At 37.0% G+C, this 23079-nt stretch overlaps 2 long non-coding RNA genes across 2 annotated transcripts; one reads left to right on the forward strand and one right to left on the reverse strand.

Annotated features, from left to right (window-relative positions):
- The first annotated feature begins 49 nt into the window (after window positions 1–49).
- LOC140151850 (uncharacterized) lies at window positions 50–9205 on the forward strand. Its single transcript, XR_011858977.1, has 3 exons — window positions 50–148; window positions 4341–4447; window positions 8441–9205. It is a non-coding gene; the product is annotated as an uncharacterized lncRNA (long non-coding RNA).
- A 1769-nt stretch (window positions 9206–10974) lies between these two features.
- LOC140152951 (uncharacterized) lies at window positions 10975–11815 on the reverse strand. Its single transcript, XR_011859055.1, has 2 exons — window positions 11723–11815; window positions 10975–11182 (listed from the first exon to the last, which is right to left on the reverse strand). It is a non-coding gene; the product is annotated as an uncharacterized lncRNA (long non-coding RNA).
- Between the last annotated feature and the right edge of the window lie 11264 nt (window positions 11816–23079).

The raw sequence follows: 23079 nt of genomic DNA on the forward strand, positions 1-23079 counted from the left end.
TTTGTGTCTGTTATGCACCTCGAAATATGTACCTTAAAGTCTGTATCTAGTCGGCGGTATCGGTAGTGCGTTGTACCAGCACGGCAATGGATTCTGCTTTTATTTCAACGATGGCTAGCTGTGTGGTTGCGTGATTGTGTGAAGATTTGTAAGTACTGTGTCAATTGTGTGGATACAGATAATTTTTATACATTTTAAAGTAAATAAAATAGACTAACGAGTACGACTAGATTACAAACCAGAGACGCTGCATGCACTTATGCATGTATGCAGCTGCTCATGTGCTGCATGCAATCGTGAATCGGAAATGACCAATGTCAACAGTGACCAGTGTCACCCTTCAACCCGGGCCAGGACCCTGATTGCTGGTTTCATACTACCCTGCCGCTTACTTAGACTAAGGCCTCCAGCATACTTTCCTGCCGCTTGCCGCAGCGGCAAGCGGCAGGGCGTTTCAACCAATGACAAGCCTAGTTTATATTGTGTCCGTTTGTCTGCAATGCGTGTGCGCCACGGCCACGCCGCTAACATGGCTAAGCGGCAAGCGTCAGGGTAGTATTAAACCAGCATAATTCCAATCTAGTTCGCAACGCAAACTTAAAAAAACTGGGCAAAACAGACACATCATTTGATCGGTATGTAGGCCCTATAGTAGGAATTCCAATTGAATGAGCGCAGCTTTCAATAGCGTGAGGTTTTTTTGCGTACACTGTGTGATGTACGCCAGCATGTGCGACTGTGCGTGATTAACGCGGAAGTGAATCTAACCATGCCAATGCACTCTTGATTGGAATAGCATTGTATCCAAGGTCGTGCGTTCGCGTTGTAGTTTGAAATACGCGATATACGGACGGTCGCGGTTGGATCGAGTACAGCTATTGAAAGCTGCGTTCATTCAATTGGAATTCCTACTATATGTAGGTATGAGAGGGAAACGTCAGTTAACACATTTGCTAGAGTCAGCCAAAATGGCCTAAACCGGCAATGCAAATTTACATTGAAATTTAAAAGAACCGCTTGCTCAAGGAAACCTACATAAATATGTTGTCTACTTCACTTGACCCATATGATTTTTTTTGGTGATGAGAGACTCGCACACTGGATTTCAGAAGGATTTTGATAGCAGTTCCATTAAAAAAAGCTGCTATCGTCATGAGACTAAGATCTAGTTCTAAACACCCCCAAAATGCATTTTTGGGGAATTTTGCTAGCTGAATCTTTTTGATGAAAGTCAATCTTTGACTAGATGTAACTTTGCTACGGAAAGTGCTATATGACAAAAAGGTTTTCAGTGTTGGCTTTCTTCACTCAAGGGCTTTAATTTGATATATAAAATGCTGCCGTTTGATGGCAAATTTGAATTCACCTGGCATACCTACGGTATGATCGGTATTGGCGCTGCCCTATCATTTTTTTTGTGCAGAGCCACTATGGTATGGGTTCCTGTACTATTGAAAACTATTCAATGCGACTTGGTTGTGCGCTGTGTAGCGACTGACTAACATGCTAAGCGGCGCCTGTGTACCAGCGTCGCTGTACCGCGCGCCGCTGTGACAAGATTGCGCTCAGAAGTTATAAAAACAACAAACTCGGTCAAAAGGTCAATTTGGACATAACTGCGCATGCTTTATACCACGGCACAGGAATCCTGTTGCAAAATCCGTCACTTTTTTTCCAGACGGTTGACAACTGAGGGCAGCAGTCTACCGCTTGCCGCTGAGCGGTGTGGCACACACGCATTGCAGACAAAAGGACACAATCAAGGCTTGTCATTGGTTGAAACGCCCTGCCACTTGCCACAGCGGCAGGAAAGTCTGACGGTGGCAGAAGCGGCCATTGACCCTGTCATCGCATATCAGGAACTACCGGTCGCGTACAGCGCACTTGAATGCGCGATTATGCGCCCTATACAAGTTATTGATCGCGTAGGACGCTTGCTGGTGACGCGTTCGTTTACACCCGGCGACCCCCCGACCACCCCATGGCAGCTCCCATACGTGTGTCAATTTGTGATTTGCGGGATCTTATTTTTCAGGCTCTGTACTACTGTAGCGTGTAAATTTGGCTGGTCCGATTTTGACAGTAGGGGACCTGCCCGGCATTCAACGTCAAGTTTGAAATTGAATGCATGAATCATTCATTGAACGGATATTGTCAACATTGTTTTGGCCACTTTTAAATAAATGTTGTGAACACCAAGCATATATTCTCTTCAACAATCATAATGCCCCATTGGTCTTTATATAGGTTTATAATAAATGCATACATCAATTAGATAATTCTTGGCCAAGCTGGAACATACAACAATGTACGCGTTACATCCATCATGTAGCCGCCACTGCCCGCCAGCGTGCCAAGCGTGTATGCAATGTAAGTCCGCCTGGCCAGAGCCAAAAATGGTCATCACTCAACCTAAAATTTAGAAATTGTCACAGGAGTGAATTTCTCCAAGAGCTGGTTAGACTACTAACCAAAGATTATGAATCAGCAAAAAAAAGGAAAATTTGCCCGTCAATTTCGGAATGCAAGCAATAAAATACACACGTAGCGCCCTCTCGGTGTGACGGGACGGAATTGTTAAATTTGATGTTACTACATTATTTAAAAAGATAGGGTTTTTTTGTTTATGGTATTATAAAGGTCTTCTGTATAGACAATTTTAGCACTAAAAAAATCTCAGTGGACTTTGCAAAAATAAATTAAAATAGGTGTAAAATTCCGTCCCGCCACATTTTGAGGTGATTTTTTTACGTTCCGGAAGGGACAAAAAAAAATTCAGTCAATACTTTCAAAATATCAACTAAATATTCCTGAGTATACACAAAATTTGAATTCATCAACATTGCCAGACTCTATAATTCTATTTTCAGGGTCTATGGTGTAAAACATGGCCTGCCAGTCCGCTACATTTTGAGATGATTTTTTTTAAAGTTCAGGAAGGCATAAAATAATTCTTTCTCAGTCAATATTTTGCAATAATTTTTAATTGGAAGTGAAAGTTTTAAAGTGAATCAATTGTTTGTTTTTTTGTTGATTTTGACATGGTGGACAAAATTCCGTCCCGCCACATTCCGTCCTGATTTTTACAAATTAATGAGCGTACTATAAAGAGGGGGGTGAATTTTATAATTCCTTCCATAACAAAAGGATAGTTGAAGTTAATACCCATGTTAGAAACAAATGTTTTATCCCAGTAGTACTTTTGATACAAATTCAACAAACATACTGTGTTCACAAATCCATGAAGTTTATCATTCCGTCCCGCCACATCAATAAATTTGTGTTACCATGGCAACATGTTGATTCTTTGGACTATTTTTCTTGTGTTTGAATATAGTCTGTAACTTACTTGTTTTTAATAAGAACATGAAGAATCCATAAAATAACAGGGGCAGAGCTACAATGTAAAAGGTCTATCAAAATTTCGTCCCACCACAAACAGGAATTTTGGCTCTGGACCCGCCGCCATTGTGTGCGAGTGCGAGCAGTCAAAGCTTCACCCGATAATGAGGGCCAATTGTTCTATGAAATGAGACGGGCAAAACTGCTATGCACTTACCGCCTATTTTTAAGGTCTATCCCGTAATCGCGAAGGCACGCAAAGCTCTACTGCGATACGCGAAGGCACGCAACCCAGGCGTGATTGTTAGACACAATCATAAATAATTATGTTCATAAATAATTATGCTGACATATGTACATGTATCATGCCAATAAATTAAAGTGGTACAGGGCTATTTTCAACTTTTTGTCACAGAGAGTGGCCCATTTAGCTGTAGTAGAAACATGTATGCTGCAAAACTGCCAACCCCCCTGAAAGTGTCCCAATGGTAAACACATGCAAAAAACAAAGTATAAAGGGTATTTGCTGTAGAAGTAGCAATGTAACAGGATTAATTACCATAGCAATGGATACACTATTTTCGGAATGCATTGCCCTGCACTAGACAGTGGCCGTTGCATTTTTTGATTTTTGGGTCAAAATTTACAAATTTACAAATGGCAGCCAAAATCATTAAATTAGGGTTTACTAGTGTGCAAAACTCCTAATTAGATTCCAAAAATAATCTTTTTTTAAAAAGCAATTTTGGTATACATCCTGAATCTAAAAACAATGATTCTCTAAATTAATCGTTGAAGTTTGAATTTCTAATTTGCGTGCGTATATGTGCGATTAACTTTATGTGTGTGATTCGAAAATGTGACCGACAAAATACACACATACATCACTGCCAAACTATATTACATGTGTGGGTATTTTTGCAGTAACATTCAATATTAGTCAAGTTGATATTACTGATTAGTGATTGTGCTATTATGTCTTTGTGTTTGGTTTGCAGTTGGCCCAGCTTATCAATGTGTGGAGATGTTTAAAATCTGTAAATGGATTGATTAATTTCTATGAAGGGTGTGTAAGGACACAATTGACATACTTAACTGTAACTTGGTGAGTCATGACAACAGTAAAACTATTAGGCCTATACAGTAAACAAATTCAGATCAAAGGTAGGTGGCAGGGCTGTCAACATTTTGGAATTGCTTGGCGTGAGAAACTGTCGAACAGTGGTGTACCGGGATGAAATTATTGTTTGTTGACTATGATGTTCATTTTGAGCCACAGCCAGTGGTGGCGCCAGGATTTTTTTGGCGGGGGGGCAAAGTGAATTTCAGGGGGGCAAAATCAACACAATTTGCGCCAAATAAATGCTCAAAAAGTGGAAATTTTCGTAAGTTTGGGTTTTTACTAGGGAAGCGGGCAAGAGTTTGACTGGGGCAAATTCTCCTCCCCGTTTACTATTTAAGTGCAATAATATGTTAAAAAGGTACATGGAAATGTAATAATGGATCAGAAATTATTATGTCATGACTCTTTAAGGGCTGGGGTATGAGCGTTTGGACAGTATTTATTGTGGGACATTAGAGCACATCAGACATATCGAATTGCATTCTGAATACGAAGAATGTCATTCTGATATCAAATAATTTTGATTTTTGAAATTCGCAATTTAATATGGCAAATCATTAAAAATTGATATTTTTGATATTTAAAAGTACTTGAAGTAAACTTTATAAATCAGATGATTTATACTTAAAGTGTTTGTATGTGGGATGAAAAGTTGTTGTTTAATTGAAAATTTTGACCTTTCGTATTGAAGATATGGATTTTTTTTTTGCAAAACACCCAAAAAAAATTAGGTCTTTTGGGAAAAAATCCATATCTTCAATATGAAAGGTCAAAATTTTCAATTGACCGTCAACTTTTCCCTCCCTGCTACATGTCATTAGATTTATATAATTTACTTCGAGGACTGTTATATATCAAAAATTTGAAAAATATCAAATTTTCATAATTTGTCATAAAATTTGTATTATATTGTGATTTTCAAAAAATGAAAATTATTTGATATCAGAAAGACATGCTTCGTATTCAGAATGCAATTCGATAGGTCTGAAGTGCTCTCATGTCCCACAAAAAATACTGTCGAAACGCAATAAACGCTCATTTTAGATCCCTTAAGGTTATTAATTATTTTAAACTGTTGTGATTTGGTAGTTCACAGCATCTTACGAATGGTAGTGAGCTTTGGCAAAAACTGCATTGCTCAATTCATAGCGAGTGTGTAGAAGAATTAAAATATCACAGATATACTTTTATAGGTGCTGCGGTTCTTGAGTTACGTTGTAAAGAGGGCTGAAACAACAACACGTTTGTAAAACATACATAACTCATTAACAACAATAAATTAAGCAAGTTTGCAAAGTATACGATTTGTAGAATGAACTTTTGCAAAACATCAAGGTGTTAATTTTCAATAATATATTGATCTAGATAATGAAAATCGATTTTTTAGGTTGCCTAGACCAACAATACCTCGTCTACCCTTAACCCTATTCTATTACCCCCACAAAAGTGGTATATTTGAGTGGTGTGGAGGTATCATATTAACTACTGCGTTGCAGTGTTATTGGTTGGGTAAAAACCAATAAGTGGCATACAATTGGCAAGCTTGGACTTTAAGCTTTTAGAAAAACAAGTTTAATATTTAATTATGTAAATATTATGCAAATTAGCTCATGAATAATTAATGAGCTCATAGCCAAATATGATCAAAAAATTATTTTCATTTACAATTTAGAAGTGTATGAGTACATCAATGTGGCATTTTTATGCAGTTTTAAATACACTGCCGTGTTTCTACATATAATAAAAATAAATCCGAGTTACTTTGGACCATATTTAAAAAGTTTATGGACATTTTTGGGCTATTTGTAGGGCAAAATTTGGCCTAAAAATGGTCAAAATATGCAGGTTTTAAACATTTTAAACCATTTTATGATGTGTTAATGGTAGTTGTATTAGGAAAAAAGGTGTTTTGTTGATAGAGAAGTGATAAATTATCAAAACTATTCCAAAGATAAGACCTTATTTGTGTAAATAATTTTTTTACATGCATATTAAGCCATTTCGTGCCATATGGCACGAAATTGATAGGGGTAATAGAATAGGGTTAAAATATGGCGGGTATAAATACATTTTAAGCACTATCATAGCCAAGTCAAGTACGGTACCAAGTCAAGTATTATTTTTTGGAGGAAATGTTCATAATGGCAAGCATTATGCAATATTCAGTTCTTGCATGCAGTAAAACAGGCTTAGAGTTTTGAGGAGTGCGAGAGTTCTGTGAGTGCTATCCCACTCAATAAATTTGTGTCTATTTTTGCATTTTTCTCAAAAACTAATAACACAATGGTAACAAAATGTATCCGTATTATAGGGGCAAGGAATCGAAATACTAAAATGGAATTTCAGTGACCCCATATATTCAGTTAGTTATTTATGATAAGAAAAGAGGTACAGCTAGGATGCACCTCATATCCTATCATATTATACTGAACCGCTTGTCTTGAGTCACTGAAATTTCAGTGAAGCAATTTGATTCCTTGCCCCAATAATCTATACATAACCTTTGTTACCAGTGTGTTATTATTTTTTGAGAAAAATGCAAAAAAAGTCTCAAATTTACCAAAGGGATGTAGTACCCCCTTAAGCTTTCTTAACATTTAAGTGTAATCACACTCCTCATTCACAAAATAGCGCTCCTCACAATTTTGAGGAGCGCTATTTATCGCACTCCTCAATATTTTTAAAACTCAAAGCCCTGTAAAAGAGTAGAACAACTTGCCTACATCCACTATTAATAAATGTTGCCATTTATACAGCACCTTTCACATGTATTCTGCTGTTGTTAGAATATGGCTCTGCTATACAATGCTCAAGGCATGCTCGTACCTTTGGATGGTGCTAAATGGACAAAATTCCTAACAGCTCCCCATTTCACCCTTGGGTAGAGAAAAAAAGTTAAGTAAAGCGCCTTGCCCAAGTGCACAACACGATTGAACTTGCAACCCTCCAATTGTGAGGTAGAGCCTGTACCACTGCGCCACATTGCCCCTGTTCAGTCCCAGAACAACGCCAAATATGGATTAAAAGACCTTTGACCTTGGATGTACAACAGCATGTTATGATCTAATGGGAAACTGTGCACATCAACAAACACCATTTCTATCAAAAAGGCAACGTCTGATATAATTTGAAACCACATAAATTACTAGAGTTGGTTCTTCTCTTGGATTTGGACCAAGCTTTAGAATATCGAATGTTGCGTTTTGAAATAAAACAAGCATAAATTTATCACCCATTGTAAAAGATATGGTACATGTACCGAATACATGTACATACATTGGCTGACCTTGTGGATTTCCTGGCCCATCCATGCTAACCACATAAGGAGATTATACGATTAACCTAGTGCAGCTATTGTCATAGCAGGGTATTATTATGTAATACTCCTGATCCATATTTGGCGTTCTCTTGGACTGCTGTTAGTCATCAGACAAAATTATCTGTTCTAGCTAAATGTTGTGACGCAGGACCCTGATTCAAACAAACAAGAAGAGTCTTTCAAAAAGACACAGTTCATGGATCAAGTGTATAGTAATTTGTTCTAACTTTCCATTTTCATATCTAACTAAGACTCTGCACTGATCCTTGTCATGTGGGGTGGATTAGATAAAGGGATATAAACCCGGGTATGAGACATTAGGAATTATTTCCTAGCCTCTTGACCACAGGGTTGATGGGCTACAATAGCTATTCAAGACACAGTGTATACATAGGGATAAACTGTGCATATGAGATATGGGTCCAAGTGGGGGAAATGTTCACTCCGTGAACAAAAATAGACCTTTCAATCACACCTCCACTTTAAGTTTACAGGGAGGTATAGAATCCAAGATCCAAAAAATTCATTGGTTGAAATTCATGTTGGTAGATTTCGTCCATGCATTGCATGCAATAACATTGATTATACATCAAATGGTTTTATAATTAAAGCTTTTTAAATAATTATGTTCTTGTTATTATTGTCTTCTTTCACAGGGGCATGATGATTTGAAAAGGGGACCTCAGGATATCAATCTACCTCTTATAGAGCTGCCATGGTTACAGAAAAAAAGCATGCTTTTTGAATGGAGCGTACATTTTCTTGTTGGTACCGTTTATTCAACCTACACAATTTGTCAAACAATGCTATAAATTAGTATTTATGTAAAGTACCAGCCTTCAGCAAAAGTCAAGAGATGAATTGAATTATCTTTGGCAATATTAAGTGACATTTTATCAGACTATCTTTAATGATCTGGGGGACTAATTTGTGGCCTCGCGTGAATGACACTGTATGTGTCATGTTAAAAACTGCTGTGGAAGAAGTAGCCGAATTAAGATAAATAATGGGCTTAACCCACCACTAATTGCAACAGAATTGTGCAGGCTCTGTGCTGGACTCTTATACCTGTATGATGATCTAAGATGCTCGCTGCTTTGGGAATGGAAATTGCTCGCTAATTGCAAATTGGGCTAGTTCTATTTATCATCCATTCATTTCAAAAAAGCATAATAAGAACATAATCACCTTCAAACTAAACCCTTCAGTTGATAGCACTTTACACTGCATGATTAGCAGTGTGTCTGCTATCTTCAGTAGATAGTATACTAATCCCGGGGTGTAATCAGTGGTATATCTGATATCTTCAGTTGATTACACTGCATTATCAGCAATGTGTCTGCTATCTTCAGCAGATAGTATACAAATATTGACTGCTATGAGCGGCATGGTTATGATTATAGGCCCAAGGTGATCTCAAAACCATGCTATGACCCAAGGCACAGCCGAGGGTCATAGCATGGTTTTGAGATCACCCGGCCTATAATGTTAACTATGACCGAAAGCAGTCAATATTTGTTTTATATACATTTTGTCATCTGATTGGTTAAAAGGCCTATTTTATTGTTCATAGGCCATGGTAATATTTACAAAGAAAGTTTTTCGTTATGAACTGATCGCGTCACCGCAACTGGCAGGCAGCGGGTTGGCGCCGCGTGTGTAATGCGAACACGTCATCGCAGCGTAGAGTTTGATCAGGGCGCACACCGATGATGTGAAAATGACTATGCCAGGGAATAGTCTTTTAAAAGACAATTGCCGGGAATAGTTCTGTTTTTACGTAATTCTTAAAAAGGAGGGCATAGCTAATTCAATGACTGCACTTTTAACCAATTAGATGACAGGAATCTATATATGAGGTATGTAACACTATACGCCGTAGAAGTGACGTCATAATCGGATTAACTACCATAGCAATAGATTAATACAAGTTTTGAATATACCGCGCTGCACTGCAGCACGTTGCACTCATCACCTGTCTTCAATCATATAATAGAATACCACTCTTTTCAAAGAGACTAATCTTATACAGGTGCAAGTGATCAGGATTTCTTTGACATTTATGGTTCAATGCATCGGTACCGCATGAACGCTGTAGTGCGGGGCGATATAGCCAAAATTGTATTCATCTATTGCTATGGTAGTTAATCCGATTAGCTACGTCACTTCTACGGCGTATATACTAAAAAAGTAGATCCCTAAAAAAGGTAAAAGAAAGAAAGAAAGAGAAAGGGAGATAGAGAGAGAGAAGGGGAAAGAGGACTGGTACTTTGTGTAATCAATGTGTAGGCCTATACACTGTAATCAGTGATATGTCTGCTATCTTCAGTAGATAGCACTATACACTGTGTAATCAGTGGTATATCTGTTATATTCAGTTGACTACATTTACACTGCATGATCATAGTAGAAAGATCACAGCAGTCTATCTGCTCTAGTTTTTTGTGCATCATTTTTAGGCAAAAGTGTCAGCCAGGTTGAGATTATCCAAAAAATAAGAGTCCCATCTTTCTGATTTTAAAATCTGGCAGGCATTTCTGAAAAGCGACATGAGCTGAGATATTTGGTTTGAAAAATGCAGTTTTTGTGATTTTTTTCCTTTTTTTAAAACCAAAAATGCCAATTATTAAAACAGACATAACTTTGAAAGTAAATATGTAACCATCCACCACAACTGAGCCCGAATGTCGCCAGTGCCACTATAGAGATATGTTCCATTGAACTTAACAATAAACAATAGGAAACAAAGGATTTATTAACTGTTTTATTGATTTTTCACTACTTAAATGTCAAGTACTATAGACATGATATACATCATTTTAAAGCTAATTTCAAGCAGAATATTTTGTTTGAATATCTCAAAAATGATGATTGGCGACTTCAGGGCTCAGTTGTGCTGGATGGTCACATACAGTATGAACTTCATATTTGGTGTGGAGAATACATGTCACATGTGTATTCAATATTTGTCTTTATATCTTGATGCAATATTTTGGGTAAAATGTATTATTTTGATGATTTTGTTTAATTTTGACCAAAAAAGTTAATTTTACATGATAAAAAATATTTGAAATAAAAAGTGTTAATGCATTGATATGAATGTTCGGCGAAAACTTCAAAATCACTTTGTAACCTCTCTAAATCTTATTAATCATAGGACTTGTTATTGTGGGCTTCCTGCTATTATAGGTCTATGTATTTACATGTATAAAAGTGGAAAAATCCAAATAATATGTATTTCATGCTGAAATAGCCTATGGTTTTCTGGAAGGCATATCGTAAAACCCCCGTCTACAAGCATATAGAGTGCTTCTGATGGAAAGCTACATTAATCCAGGCGCCATTATGGAGTTTGAGCAAATAAATTACGGATCCAAGCATATACAAACAAGTATTATCTTAAGGTGGTTCGAAAGGCAAGGTTTAGGGAAATCATGAATAAAACCGTTGCCATGGTAACCAAGCAGTCGCTATTGGCTTCTGACCAATCACATTCAAAGTTGGTTTTTCCTCTTTTTTCACAAATCACTTCATTTTTCCCAATAGAAGTATACTCACATGTTGAGTCATGTTCCTGCACACCTCCACTGATTTTCCCGTAAAAAGTTTGTAAGTAATATGGAATTGTTGGCCAAAAAACGAAAATTTCACTTTGACCCCCCCCCCCTCCACTGGGATTTTTTGGGGGGGAAAATCAGTGGAGGTGTGCAGGAACATGACTCAACATGTGAGTATACTTCTATTGGGAAAAATGAAGTGATTTATGAAAAACAGGAAAAACCAACTTTGAATGTGATTGGTTTTATTACCTTCATAACATGGCCAACATATCCCTACATAAGCACAAACTCACTTGAGATTGTATCATGAAAGGTTTTTGAGATATTTGCAAAAATGTTGGAATTCATGATTTCCCTAAACCTTGCCTTTCGAACCACCTTAAGACCAATCTATTGTATTGGTATATTTACGCTTGCTTCGAATTAATTTAGCTTTCATAAAAAAAAAACTATATATGCTTGTAGACGGGGTTTTACGGTACGTCAAAAACTATGGATCACAGAAATAAGTTGGTGTGAACTTTTTTAATTCAAAGACTAGCTCAATACATTGATATACATTCAAATAAATAAATTTTCACTCCCCAAAATAGTGTAAAAGCATTTTAGGTAAAAAATTATAAAAATCATGAAAAAAGCATGTTTTAACCAAAATTTTGCCTCAATACAGTATGATGGAATACAGCTGAGTATTATTTTTCAATTATGCTTTCGGTGATATTTTAGGGTCATTTAGTCTATTGCAGAAACTTGTTTTTTTGCAAGTCCGTCCATAGAACAGGTTTTCGCACACCTTATATTAATTTTCCGAACACCAAGACCACTGAAATTAGGAAAATTGAGCATCTATCTACCTTCCACAGAACCAAATCACCAATAGAAAGTAGTCTAGGTCCATGCCTGGGATATTAAATGTATTTTGAAGATGTCAATTGTGTATCAAAAAGTCAAAATGTTGTGTATGCAATAAATAAAATGACTCCCAAAATTTGCTTATGCTTTGAAACTTTGATTATTTTGTTTGTATTTAGTGGTTTTTTTTGGATAACAAATGGGTACAAAAGCTACTCCCAGTCCATGAGTATGGGTACGGTACGGGTACAGGTCTGAAAGTCAAACCAAAATAGGGCATGAGCACGGGTACGGGAACAGAGCCATGGGCATGGAAATTGGCACTTTCAGTACAAGTACTACAACTACAAGTCTGCTGATTTGACAGTTTTGGACAATTTTTTTTTTTTTTCGCATATTTAGGGACTTTTTGCTTTGAGTTTAGGTGTTTCTTACAAGAAATCAACCCTCTGGAGTGGCACATCCCTGTATACCTTATAAGGCTGTATCAAAATGATTGTTACCCAACAGTTTCCAGTACAAGTACAAAAAGACACAAAATCACCTAATCAATATATAAATTTGTCATTTCAAGAGGATGCAAAATGTTGCAAATATCACAACTTTATTTAATATGTCAATCATTTTGATACAGCCTGTAATATGGCCTCCCATTATCCCATATAGTTTTGCCTGCCAAAATTAATTCTCCCCCCGGCACGTGGACATTTTCACAGAACATTTGTGCTTTTCACGCTTAATGCAGATACCACGAAAATAATAACTGCTCAAATAATAATTGTGTTCATTCATGTATAGGACTGCAAAAAAACTGGTATCCTGTAGTTCAAAATTGTCAAAGCACACAAAATTACATGTGTGAAAATTCCCACATTTTATGTCAAACTTTATGTCACAGACCAGGGACTTGTGAAATTTGGTAAATAATAAATATCTGCTGTGAAACAAACTTAGATAAGTAATTATCTGGCCATGGGTAATGATGGCTGGCAAAAGGAAAGGGGAAAATGGTGCTTTAAGTTAATTGATAACCTTATCTACATATGAGACAAAATAAATTCACACCAAAAAACAGGTAATATTGTTCAGTAAATTAATTCTTATATTTATTTAATAAAGTTTGTTGTAGAAAAAATAATTGATCAGGATACACTTACCCAATAAATTTTAAATAATCAGCAGTACTATTTCCAAAAGGTACGTTTGACCAATAAAAATTTAGATTTATCAGTATCTTTTCATGGAAGTACATACTTCCATGATCTGATCAATTGAACAAGACGCACCTTTCCTGTAAATCATCCAATCTGATCAAAATCCTATCAGTGGCGTAACTAGGGTTGGTAGTGCCTGTGGCAAGAAACAAAATTGGCGCCCTACCCCCACCCGAGAATATCTTGGACGCTGGGGTGATAAAAAGACATGAAATTGCAATCATGCTCATGCATGCCAAATGGTAGGTTCAATATTTTTTTAAGTGAGGCCGATTTGTCGCCCCTAGTGGTAGTGCCGGGGCACATTGCCCCCCCCCCCTTGTCCCCCCTAGTTAGGCCACTGAATCCTACTCCTATATACAGCACTATTTTTTTGGAGCGATTGCGAATAGGGTGCAACTCTACTAGTCTTATTACAAGACTGCCCTACCAGAGCTGCCAATATTTGAATCTTGAAAAAAAGGGAGATTTCCTGTTGCAATCAGGGAGATTTGTCAAAATGTGTACATCTTAAGGTGATTTAATACCCTGATTTTCATCAGTACCCATCTTCTTTTTTTTATTGCAAATTTATAAAGTATATTTATATGTTCATCATCTCATGTCCTGAATTTATAAAATATCTCTACATACAAAGTGGTATTAGACCATTTTAGAAAATCATTTTAGCCCTATATATTTTTTTGTTTACTGCATCCTGGTAACTGAGATGTATGTTTCATAACAAACCATAATATATTCTATTGAACATGTCCAAGTAGAATACATGAATAGAATACATTAAATCCTTTGTTATACTATCTATAGAAATATACTCACTGATTATAACACTGAATAAATTAAATAGGCCTAAATAATCGCTTCCACATAGACAATTAATACTACACCATGTATGTATCTTCTATAATATGTTGTTAGGAAAAGAGATTAAAAAAGGCTATAAGGTCATCAAAGGTCAGGTTATAGGTCAATTGGTTCAGGTCAAATTCAGGCATCAATTTTGAATACATGTGATAGTCTGTGATATCATACATGTCATAATGAGGCATCGATTTTGATATTTTGTCTGTTACTGGATATATAATGGAAATGTGTGAGGTGGATATGTACTAAAATACCTTGGGATGTAAATGGTGAGTACAATTTAGATTGCCTAGTTGAGTTGGATTGGGCAAATAAATATAAAATAGTTACCAAAATCACAAAAATGAAGCTTACGGAAAACTACCTAATATGGTGGTATAGGTGACAAAAAATACAATCTTTTTCAACATTGCTGTAGTGTGGTTGTGGTAATCTGTTACCTATGGCTTAATTAAGTTTCAGTGACATAGTGTTGCAAGTTCAAAATACAAAATATAGCTCGACATTGAAAATAGAAGCATTTTAACCGGTTCGTTTTTTTATAGTTGTGGAGCACCAAGTTCATGAAGTCATAAAAGAAATCAGGGACTACTTATTCCCATTTTACATACATGTATCAACATTATTTCCCTAATGTGTTAGCAACACATATCCAAAATTTTAACAAAATTCGTTGATAGTAAGCTTTCCAAAATGAAGTGAATTTAAATCATCAGTGATGTACCTCCTTTTGGCTTCTATCTTCAAAAGCATGTAAGCTACATTGATACCGATGCCACCAATAAAACGAGAAGATTTGCCCCTTCATTTTGCATACCACTTTGTCCAATTTTTTTTTGTAATTTCTTCACAAAATGCAAAAAAATGCAAAAAAAATCAATGGGTGTAGTACCCCTTAATGGGCGAAACCATTTCCTTTTCAGGGAGATGACCAAAAATTAAGGGTTCTGAAGGGTTAAAAGTAGGGAGTCTCCTGCGAAAAGAGGGAGAGTTGGCAGCTCTGCCCTACCCCAACCCTAACCTCCGTAAACGAGGACCGGACTCAAGTCTAGCAAGTTGCACCCTTGTACCATTTTTTTAAACTAAAAAAATATCCTGTTTTGCCAAATGAAACAGTTAAATCCTATAATCATTTAGTTCTAAGGGACCATTCACAAACACTTGTTAGGGGGGCCTGATGCAAAATGAGGGGTGCCTTAAATGTTTTGACCCTCTTAAGGGGGGCCCTGAAAAAATTGACCACAAATTTTCCTGGGAAAATTGAGTTTATATGCTTTTCTATGGGGTTAACCCATGATTTTCATGTCAAAAAGGGGGGGGGGGGCCTGAAATTTTGAGATCTGACAAGGGGGCCCCGAAAAATTTTTGCTATGAAATTTTTTGCATCAGCCCCCCCCCCCCAACAAGTGTTTGTGAACAGTCCCTAATGGTAATGAAAGTCATCATACTTTAATATTTGGTCAATTTTTTAAAATAAGGGCAAAATACTTGCATATTTAGGGCATTTTTTGTAGGCTGTGACCCGGGGGCACTCCAACTTTGGAGGTGACGCGTATGTAGGGCTGTTAAGACCCCTTTTTAGCATCGCTGTCACCCAAAGACCCCATATTTTTTACTTAACACATGCTCTGTCACCCGAAGACCCCATTTTTCCATTTGATCTGTCGCCCAAAGACCCTTACAAGTTCAATTTGAACACCAACTTTCATTTATCACTGATTTTGTTACTTATTTTGAAAAAACAATGAAATTTGAAGCCATTTAGGACTATAAAATTTTAGAGGTTTTTGTGGCACTGTTTCGGCTCTCACCCAAAGATTCCATTTAAAAAAAAGGTCATGTTCTCACCCAATGACCCCATATTTTTTACATTTTGCTCTCACCGAATGCCAAAAATCATGCTCTCACTCAATGACCCCATATTTTTTACATTTTGATCTCACGAATGCCCCTTAGTGCAAAAAGTGCCAGCCCTACACCTATATCCATTTCATATTGAAGTGCCCCCAGGCTGTGACATTAAGCCCAAATACTTGTCTAAAGACTAATTGCATTCTATTTTTTCACATTTTATAATCTTTATCATAACCGGCGATAATCAAAATTAACATAAAATGTTTAAATATTGAGCTAACTAGCCTGTATTCAAGATTTTGAATACTAAGAATGTGCCCCGGGAATGTGCCAAGTCTTCGAAATTTGTGACTGATTTGAGCATTACCAGAAATGCATTAAGCTATTTGCTCTGAGCAAGCAATTGCAAACCCCATGTCACATATGGATGCCACTGATTTTCCATGAACTGAAGCATTTCATAGCAGAAATATATTCCAGCAAATATTTCAGGCATGCGACTACATGTACACTTTCCTTAAAAACCAAAAATGTGTGTGAAGTTGGGCAAAAGTACCAAAAAGAGGCTGAAGTTAAATAAAGTTGTGGAAATTTTGGCTAAGAAAAAAACTGAATTCAGTTTAAAAACTGAAAATTCTCATGCCTGGTTTTTGCCCAATCAGAACCATTTCCTGAAATAAAACAAAATGTATACGGCCCCTGGATGACTTTTGATTCCATGTCCTTCTTCACCCTTCCCATAAACATGATACAAGAAGAATTTTAATCAACCTTGGGTAAGGGGGCTATCATTTTCTTCAGAAAGGGGGTCCCAAATTTACATTTGCATTTATGACCCCCCCAACCACCAATACACCTTATCCCCTAACAGGCCCAAATTGTATTGAAATCAGTCTTTTTGAATAAAATAAACACACTATCTGCGGTCATCTAGTGACTCCCTACATTTTGGTCATCAAAATTTTGATGACCCCCCCAAAATTTTCTTTCCAAAAATTATGATCCCCATATATTTGGACCCCCCCCCCTCCGAAGAAAATGATAGCCCCTAAGGCCTAAAAAAATCATTTGATTGGCGTAACCCGACCGACCCTAAAATAGGCCCAACCCTAGACTTTTTTCTTATGTTTTGCAACAAAATTTGTAAAACATAAAAGTTCCAAGGCCTTTATCATACAAAATTTACCGCTTAAAATGTGTGTAAAATTTTTTTTAAAGAATTGCCGACCGACCTACCCTAATTTTTTTTTATGTTACGCTAATCAAGCAATTTTTATGGCCTAATTATTTATTACTTCCTGTAGACCTCATTTGAACCCAAGATGACCCTTGAACTCAGCACCCTTTTGGTCTCCATAAGGTCCCTATTCCTAACCAATGATCATTGGCATTGCTGTTTATAAGTTTGAGTTCAGTACCAGACTAAAGTATGCAATCCAATTCCCGTTCAAATGCGTGGGAAACTGAAAGTGCATAATCTCCACTACTAGAGGATCGCCATTAAGGGGGTACTACACCCCTGGCCAAATTTGTGCCTATTTTTGCATTTTTCTCAAACATTATAGTGTATTTGATACAAGTAAGATATGTATATTATAGGGGCAAAGACTACAACTACTGCACCGAAAATTCAGCAACTCAAGGCAAGTAGTTATTGATTTATTGATCAAATACTGGTTTTCCCTCATTTTTGACTGTAACTCCACAACTGTTGTCCGTGCTGAAATAAAATTTCCAGTGCAGTAGTTGTAGTCCTTGCCCCTATAATATACATATCCTACTTGTCACCAATACGCTATAATTTTTGAGAAAAATGCAAAAATAGGCATAAAATTGAGCAGGGGTGTGGTACCCCCTAATTTAAGCTTTATGAGCATGCGAATTTTGCGAAATAAGACCGAACTAGTAGGGATATTTTTGGAATAGTATCTATTTTATCACATACACCAACATAGACACCCCTACTTACATACATACAGAAAATATGTCTGAAATTGTTCCTCTGGTAAATTTTATTTTTTAAATATATCAATTGAAGTAAAAATAGTTTGCGCATAGATAGGCCTACTGCATGGATATAATTAAGATAATGCCACACTTTGTATAGGGCACTATGGGTTTGGGATTTTCTTTTGCTACATTAGTGGAACCAATGTTTTTTGACATCCTTAACCTGAAAGGATGAAAATTTGATTGGTTCCATTTTTTTCTATGCCCCTGTGGTTCCCACAAGGGGCCGAAGGTCACAGTGGGGCCAAAACTTTTAAGTTTTAAGTTTTAAAAAACAGTCCCATCATGTTGTTATGTATCTCAATTAATTCTTCTCATTACAGGAAATAAAAAAGTCATATTTTTCTACAGTGCTTAGTTCAGGAGTTATAAGGCCGAATAGGTCAAATGTCAAAATTTTCATTCACAGAGATCAAAATTTAAAATGGTCCGATTTATTCGAAACTGAGCGTCAAATTACTCCCCTTAACATAAGAAATCTCAAACATATACTTAATTCATAATTTTGGTGCAATTTGTATTGTCCTGCCCCCCATAAGATTTAATGCAGCCAAAGTCCAATAGAAATATGTACATCCGATTTTGAGGTCAAAAATTTCTCAAACAAATTATTTTCTTATTTAAAGTTTGTCAAGAGGAGTAATATGAGATAAAGCGTGATTGAATCAGTGCATTGAAGTTTGGCCTCTATGCATGAGATATTTGACATTGACCTTAACTAAGGTCAAACTCCTGAACTAAGCACCCAAGTGTAATATGGCAATTGACTTTTATATTCCAAGCAATATGAGATATATTACAATATGATAGAACAAATTTTATAGTTTGGCCCCATTATGACCTTTTCTTTGACCCCTATTGGGCAGCATAGGGGGCATAGCAAAAAATGGAACCAAGTCAAGTTTTATAATTTGAGGTGTAAGGATGTCAAAAATTATTGGTTCCACTAACATAGCAAGACGAAATGCTAACTCAATTATCACCCCATAGCGCCCTATACTAACTATAGGTCATTGGGAAAATTTGCCCCTTTTCTGCTGTAACTGAATAGGAAATACTTCGTCATGATGAGAGGAATACATTGGTATTTTTTTAAACTAAGTTTGACCAACATTGAAATTTCACCATGCTAATTTGTCATTTTAGAATTATGCAAATTAGGCACTGGCTATTCCACTACTACACAAGACTTGAAAAAGCTTTTGTGTGAGCTTTTGTAAAATGCATGCATACAGCATGGGAAATAAAGTTATAAAAGGTAAACATATCTAAAAGTTAAATAAAACAATTGTAGTTTATTCCTGACTGTGAGGGTGGTGCAATAATTATGTGTACCCGGGTGGTGAATTATAGGGGGGAGATTTTTGGCAGGCCCAAAGGGGGGAGGCAAAGATTTTTGGCAGGTCGAGGGGGGGCAAGCAATTTTGGCAGACCATTTTGAGAATTCACCACCCGGGGTACACATAATTATTGCACCACCCCTGACAGCAACAGCATTCATAGCAATTCCAAGAACAGTGGAATCTTAAAACCCAAAAGTGAATTTTAGTTCACATTTCAGGAATTTGTGTTATCACATATCAGGAAAATTGATATATATAATGTATATACTCTGGAAAAGTTTTGTGTTATCAGGAATTTATGTTGGCAGATTTTATTGTAATGAGTTTCCACTGTTCTTGGTATAACAATGACTCATCAGTTTGTGGGGCGGGGTAGTGCAATTGGTTATTTTTAGGGAGGGTCCATCACATCAACACTGGGCCAGGTCCCAGGTCTACTTCATCAGCAACAGCAGCTTCCACATGATTGGTGGCCTACATGAATGATCAATCCTGGCTGATGTTGACCAGAATGCTGCAAACAACAATATATTATCACAGGCACACTATCCAGCACCATCAAAGCGGGCATCAAAGCAGGGAACTTCTTCTTGAGGTGACCATTCAGGTGTTCAATCAGAACTTATATCCTGGGGGATCTGAGCTCTGAAAATCAGTGAGAGAGAGAGAGAGAGAATTATTTTTATGTACAGAATGTATTGAACTGTATTCAAAATTTCAGTATAACATTGGCGCACACCATGCACAAACAAGTTGACCAAGTAGTGCATTTTCTGAATCACAACTAGCTCCCCATTCACAAATGGACGATTTATAGGGAACCTCAATTAGGCACCTCCATGAGCTTCCATGATGGGTCATGCAGTGCTACAAACAAACCTGAGCAGTCCAGATACTGTTATATTAGACAATGAATAAAGAAAACCCTGTTCTACAGGCCTAACCGACCTAGATTTTGAACAAATTGGGAAAAAATTTTCCTGTACAACTGAATGCCAACCCAAATTTCGAACATTTCAAGAAAAAAATTTTTTTTAAATATTTACAGATTTTGGTGATTTTTTGGGTCATTTTCAAAATTAAAAAAAAAGCCAGACTGACCGACCATACTTGAACCTGAGGCCTGTCCGATCATAGGACAGGGTTTTTTTTTATCGTCTTATGGGCGATTTGGACATGTTATTGGTTAAATCTTCTTAATTCCAAGGGGAGAACCTTAGGCACCCCAGAATGGGTCATACAACACTACATTAAAGCTTTAATTAAAAACCAATCTTCCTGGCAATAGGGGCTCCCCGGTTCTGGCACTCAGTGTATCCATGGGTACTAATGCTCATTTTAAATTTCACGAAATTTGGGGGTATTTTCAGATAAAGAAAAGAGATTTGTGAAACACAACAAATAGGGGTCATTTTCATACCACTTATTTGCAAAATTAAAAAGACCCTCTTCATTAACGAATCACAATCCTATGCACCATCACCTCTGTTTCATTATTCTAAAGTGCGGTGCACATTACATCACATCAATTTATTATATGTCGCATACAACCGTAGTCCAGTGTCGTGCATTATATGTCCTACACGTTTCCGGCAAAAAGGGGTTGGCCCTATATTAGAAATATTGTTTGTGTTTTATCGATGATACAGGGAGACAAAGTGCCGGATTTGGGAGGGGTTCTGGGTCTGCCACTGTCATGCCTACTTCCCCCTTTCATAAAAATCATAAATAAATTACCTATTGCTTGTCTTCCTCTGCTTCTGTGCTAAGCTCATGTCTCGAACAGAAGTCATCATCCATGTATGGTTTTCAAGTATAGCCAGAATTTCTGAGCTGTCCTTGCAGCTTTACTGTCGTCATGCTGCTTGACCAAGATTGTGCCACTATCATGACTACATTGTGGATTCTTCACCAGGCGTTGATGATACTATTACCTGTATTCATGAAATTAACAGTAGATTGAATAAATACATGATGGAAGTACACTTTGCATTGTTGACATACAGTAAGCGGACTAACCGGGTATAAATGTAAAATGCACGATCTCATGGACCTCGAGTCAGTAAAGTAAATTTTGAGATTTTCTCAAAACTCAATTTATAGGAATGTGATTAAATGCTAATTGGATTCCTTCAATCATTTCCTTTTTTTATGTATTTTTGTTGTTGTTTTGTATTGTTTGTTTGTTGTTGAAAAAAAAAGTCAGGGTCAGGCCAAAGTTAGGGTCTTTCAGGTTACCCCAATAGGTGGCGTAACTAGCGCCTGGGACAAGAAACGAAATCCCCCCCCCCCCCCCGAGAATATCTTGAAACAATTGCGCATGGAGCGCACAAAAATGTTGGACAAGTAAGGCCTACCACTTATTAATTTTGGTCACTAGAAGTTGAATATCGGTCTTAAAATGTTCTTTTTAACTGACTTTGTGCTGTAATGTGTGTGAAGCAAACAAACATTTTGACTTTCATCGCTTGGAGGGGCACAGAATCGATGCTGAATTGGTCAATTTGGTCCGGGGCACGTTTTCTAAAGGACTGAGTTCGTACATCACTGCTGGTATTATTTTTTCCAGATTTTCTTCAACAAATTAATCGCACTGCCAGCCGTCCAGTGCATATTATTTTCCACAACTTCCACAAGGTCCTTTGCACTCTAGACATTGCGCGCATAGTACGCGATGGTTAACACATAAACATGATAAAACTAAAAGGAACCCTGATTGAATAATTGTATACATCAGGTAAATTAGCTAATTCTTGGCCAAGGGAACCAAGGAGAACAGTGCCAGTCAGGGTCTTAGGCAGGATTGAAGGTTTGGGTATGTAAATTCAAAAAACTGGATGTGTAAATTTAAGATTTGTGTAACAAAGTATCAGGTCATGCGGGCAAAAACTGGGTCTGTCATTACAAATTTGGGTGTGTAAAACACTCCCTACACGGCTGGCTGTCTAGCCCTTGGTGCCAGTGCATTGATTAATCACCCCAGGTTAAATAATAAATAAATAAATAAACTCGAACATTATGAACGCATGCGCAGATAGCATGCATGGCCAGAGGAAAGCATGCCTGAGCATATATACACACGCGCCTTACATAGTCATTACATGCTACATCATACATTTAATGGACGCACACCACGCATGATCGTATATCGCGTATTTCAAACTACAACGCAAACACACAACCTTTGATACAAACCAATCACACCAAGTGCGTTGCCATGGTTTGATTCACTTCCTCGTTACTAACATCATGACATGACAGCTCACGCTCCCGGTACCCCAGGTCAACATAAAAAGTGGTAACCATGTGTGTTCTTCCTTTTTTCAAAACCCCCCTTTTCACTGATTTTTCATTGATTTTACCCCCCTTTTTTGCCAAATCACTGACAAAATCAGGGTAAAAATACCCCCTTTTTCAAGGTTTTCAATGAGAAGATTTCCAGACACCCCTTTTCAATGACTCCAAATATTTTAATATATTAAGTACAAAATGTGCAAGTATGAACATTACCGAGTATGACTGATCGCCCGACTGATCGAGTGTCGTGGGTGGAGTGTTTCTTTAAAACTGAGCTTGAAATTTTCGAAAAAAACTCACG

This window comes from Amphiura filiformis, chromosome 5 (assembly GCF_039555335.1).
Source record: "Amphiura filiformis chromosome 5, Afil_fr2py, whole genome shotgun sequence".
Taxonomy (NCBI): domain Eukaryota; kingdom Metazoa; phylum Echinodermata; class Ophiuroidea; order Amphilepidida; family Amphiuridae; genus Amphiura; species Amphiura filiformis.